The following is a 4,888-nucleotide window of genomic DNA, read 5'->3' as shown; positions in this document are numbered from 1 at the left end:
CGTTTTATACTATTACCCTTCTATTTTGAAGAGATTTACACGAAAAAGGGATTTTATAACAGCCATTAGATGTGATCTTTATGAAAATCCCAATAAAAATAGACGGTCAGACTTATCCCCTGGATAACCGACTGAGCTGTTTTAATATAATAGATACCCATGTGTTTGTAATACTTACTCTAATACTTGTATTCCCTCTCTTATAATATATAAACCTTTATGGTGTGTTTGGAAGAAGGATTCATGAATCCATGAATCCATGAATCAAAATGATTTTTTTTGGTTTGTTTGGTAACGAACAAGAATTCTAAAATAATATCCTTTATATTCATAAATAATATCTAAAAAAGAAAATCTCATCCAAGTATTGTCTTAAAAATAAAAAGTAAATACTGTTAAAAAAATAATATCATCATCTCTTGTTCATGCTAAAATAATTTGCTCTCGATCCACATAAGTTGTTCATCTGGTTCCATTGTTAAGAAAAACCTCATTCTTTCAACATCATGATGGAACCATTCCAAGCAATTGATCTTTGTCTCTGTATCTAACTGGAGGGTGTCAAGTGTTTTCTTTACGTCTTTCCAACAATTATCGTCCATGTTGTTCCTTTGGGCCATTACATTAGCAACATTTTCAATTGTGACACATACTCCAGTCATTTCTTGGCTCAAAGTTGCTGCAATAGAATGATTGCGCTTATTGCATGTCTCTAAACGGAGCCACCACGTTTAGATGAAGAGGAGCGACATTGATCACCTCCAACATCAAAAGAATCGCAATCAACATCAACTTCGGTAGAAGGAGCTCCTCATTTGTGTTAGACTCATCATCGGTTGTAAGATTTGTTCTTGTTTCTTTATCCCCAACTGCCGGTTCGTCTCCGAACACTTCAACCATATCTAGGTACAAGTCAATGGACTTCTTTCTTAAAAATTTCAAACGTGGTCTTGCCTACAAATAATAGAGAGAAAAACATAAGAAAACAACAAATAAAGACTGGAATCATAACTCTATAACAAAAATGCATGGAAGTAATTCACTGCTACATTATATAGGCAGAACCATAACATAACTCTAGTACATAACAACATGTACGGAGAATAAACCCATCTTCATCTTCAACTGTCTAGATTCTTCGTTCATGCCTAGAGATACTCGACAGGGAACAAAATAAGTATGTTTTAATAAGACTTAACAGTTTGATCAATGTCGATCATTAAAGTTTACCTCCTAAGAAAGAAACTCAAATACCGTTAACCAGCATAACTTCGGTTTCGACAAAAGAAACAACTGGCTCAGTGCTTTGTTTGTATGGGCTGCAGCAATGTGTTGTCAGTGTTCTAATATCCTAATTCTGTCAGTGTTATACAGCTAGACCAATCTCGTTCGAAGCTAAGTAGGCACCAAGCGTAGCGTAAACCACATTTCCTTATGATATAGGGCTGCATAAGACAGACGGATCTGTAGAAGGCTTAGAAGCAGGTCAAATCATGTCAAATCTTTAGTATCCGACAACGCCGCAATCAACTTAAGATTTGACCCCTAGGGTTTTAGGTTTCCTACTTGAACACAACACTGTTTCTCTTTTAAGAATGACTTGAGGGTCTAAAAATGCATCAAGAGCATGAAATTCAACTATTATCCACAGCTCAATAGCCAAAATCCCAAATTTAATAGTAATATTCAAGTTTACATCCTTTGACGGCCATTAATGGTGGAAGAGAGCTTGTAGAGTAATAGCTGCTGGGTTTGTATTTTTGCCCAACTAGATCGTAATTACTCATAACTCTTATCAATTACACATAATGCAAATGAACAAAAGAAATCATGCAAACAATCCTAATATAGAGCACAATGTTCATTAGGCAACTATTATATACCTAGGGAGTGGTTCATTGACACAAACTGATAAGAGTAAACAATAGAGATTTTGAAAACCTGAGTAGTAAATCAATACTAGGTATACTAAATTGGTCATTTATCATATATACCCAAGTTGATCATAACAATAATCAAAGAACCCTAGAATTTAAAATACCAGTTCAACTTAAAACTAGATATCAACCATTGAATGTTGCAAAGATATAATCAAACCCTAGAGAGAGAGAGATGCGAGTTAGAATTCATGAAAATACCTCACCCGAGCTTTGATCTTCAAGCTTCACAAAGAAATCTGAAAATCGCAAAAGGTTAGAGTGAGAAAGTTAGGGTTCTGAAATTACGAGTGATACAAGTTAGAGAGAGGTTCAGTCGAGTTAGAGAGAGAAAGAGAGAGAAAGAGAGAGAGAGAGGGGGAGACAATACCTGAGCCAAGCTTCGTCTTCAAGCTTTTCTCTGAGAATCACAAAAAGTTGGAGAAGAAGACGACTGGAATTGCTTTTCAGATTATGGGAGGATTTGGGGATTGGATTTGGGGCTTAAAAACCTAAAATCTTAGTAAATCTTAGGGGGTGGGTGGAATTCTTGGCCTACACAAATTATGGAATTAGAAAGAACCATTAGGGTTCTCCAATTTATTTACAGAAGCTAATTTGTGGTTTTGTGTTGGTAAGTCGAGATTTATGGGTTTGTTTTGTTGATGTAATCTATGGTTTGTTTAAACATTTTGGGTTGTGTTAAGAAAATTAGGGTTTTGTTTCAAAAATTAGGGGTTTCTTTCAAACATTTAGGTCTTTGTATTTGATTTTTGGGCGTTCTTCGTTAGGGTTTTGTTTCACACATTAGGGTTTTGTTTGAAACATTGTGGTCTTTGGTTCAGACATTAGGATTTCTTTCAAACATTTAGGAATTTGTTTAAATAGTTATGGTTTGATTTCTAACATTTTGGACTTTGTTTAAAATATTTAGGAGTTGATTCTTATAGTGATGTTCTACGTTAGCATCAGGGTTTGTAAACATTTACATTTATGTTCCAGACATTTTGGGTTTTTTTTCCCTATTTGGGCCCAAAATTTGGGTTTTTCATCAAAAACTTCAATTAGGAATCCTTGGGATTCAAGAGTCCTAGGATTCTTGGTAGCCAAACAGACCAAGGATTCATGATTCCTACAAAATCTCACTTTTGATAGGAATCCCACTTAGGAATCCTGCAACCAAACACACCATTAGTTTTTTTTTTTGAGAGATGTAAACCTTTAGTTTGAGAAACACATTATCAAAATCCCGTCTTTCCTTTCCACCTCTATCTATAATATATTATAGGAGTATTATATATCATTGTTTTAATACTTACAATTTTTTTTGTTGAGTAAACCATACTTTCATTCATAAGTGAACAACACGAAAATACATGGTATAATTGTTGTTTCTCTCCTCAACTTCATGAGAGTTATATAAGAAAAGTTCATAGAACTTTCGAATATAAAGTGCCTCATGAAGGGACAGAAATTGACTTGACATTGACTCAAACAAAAGACCCTAAAGGTCGACAAAAGATCCTAAAGGTCGACAAAAGATTCTAAAGATCGTGAATGAAAAGACTCTAAAGGTCGACAAAAGAAAACAGTAAAACTGAAAAAGAACCACTGCCTTGTTGCCGGAGAACCATCGCCGTCACCGGAAAACTGTCGTCGTCGTCGGAAAACCGCCGTTGTCGCCTGAAAACCGTTTCCGTCACCGGAGAATCGTCGCCATCCCGTCACCACAGAAATCACGTCACCACCACACCACCATCACGAAGCATCACCCATTCTCGCCTTAAAAACCAATCGCTCCACCACCACCACCATCCCCCACCATCAATAAAAGACCACCACAGAAACTGCCCAAAACCCTCTTCTCCACCACCACCCACCACCATCATTAAACACCGCCACAGAAAACCCGCACCCCTCTTCTCTACCACCAGCATATATTACACCACCACCATCACATCACTACCACCACCATTGTAAAACAAATCTCTTTGTTCCACCACCACTCCATCTGTTGGTGCTTTGTTTTTTCGAACCCTAGAAGAGAAATAGATATATTCAAGTATGATTGAGGACTTCCAAACATCTATACAACCATATTAAAACCCTAATTCCTCACCAACCTCAAACCCTAGTTTTAGATCTACTTCTTTTCCTTTTTCTGTTCCTGAAATCATACCATCTTTATATCCTTCTTTAAAGCCTACCTGAGATTGGGATTCTTCTAGATTTAGTAAAGGATCAAATATGTCTTCTTCTTGAGTTGGATTTAGAGGTAGATTTTCATCATTCCCCATTTTCGAGTGAGATAGAGATCGGTAGTTCCTCGGTTTAGATTTATAGCCCCACACCAGAAATAAAAGCAAAATTATTTATGTTACACGAAAAAATAAAAGGATCCGACGAAGGAAAAACCCTTCGCCGAAAAAGCCACGACGATCTCTGAGTTTTCTAAGAAAACGGTTATGGGGGTAGAGAGAGAGAGAGTTAAGACCAGTAATACTTACAATTAAAGTTAAAAGAATATGACAACAAGTAACACATATTAATAAACATACATTAAACAAGTGAATTTATTGAGAAACAAGGAAAAGTAAATTGATGATTTGGTATAAATTTACAACAACTTTGAAAATAAAAGATTACGAATGGCGTACTCTCCTCAATTTCATCTGATGACTCATTGAATTTGCGGGTTATTACTAAACTACTAGACCCTTCTGTCAACAAAAAACAAACTACTAGACCCTTGGTTGTATATTTCATCTTCGCTTTAAGTTGGGAATTTAGGTGGATTGACCTTTGACTGGGTCAAATTTGTTAAAATGACCCTCATTTTGAAGTATTGGTCAAATGACCTTATTTTAGCCTTAAACTTCCGTATTTGCCCCTCACTATAAAAGATTGTCTAAATAATCTAGACTACCTAATTTGGCCAAAATCAGAGTTTACTCTCTCTCTTTAGTCGACCG

At 35.9% G+C, this 4,888-nt stretch overlaps 1 long non-coding RNA gene across 1 annotated transcript; it reads right to left on the bottom strand.

Annotated features, from left to right (window-relative positions):
- Positions 1–308: 308 nt before the first annotated feature.
- LOC147544606 (uncharacterized) lies at positions 309–2,513 on the bottom strand. Its single transcript, XR_015224232.1, has 3 exons — positions 2,308–2,513; positions 2,139–2,176; positions 309–954 (listed from the first exon to the last, which is right to left on the bottom strand). It is a non-coding gene; the product is annotated as an uncharacterized LOC147544606 (long non-coding RNA).
- Between the last annotated feature and the right edge of the window lie 2,375 nt (positions 2,514–4,888).

The sequence above is a fragment of the Eschscholzia californica genome, unplaced genomic scaffold (assembly GCF_041429995.1).
Source record: "Eschscholzia californica isolate CP2 unplaced genomic scaffold, dmEscCali1.0.p SCAF_4, whole genome shotgun sequence".
Lineage (NCBI taxonomy): Eukaryota > Viridiplantae > Streptophyta > Magnoliopsida > Ranunculales > Papaveraceae > Eschscholzia > Eschscholzia californica.
The sequence above is the reverse complement of the archived record's forward strand: the minus strand, read 5'-3'. Positions and strand labels throughout refer to the sequence as shown.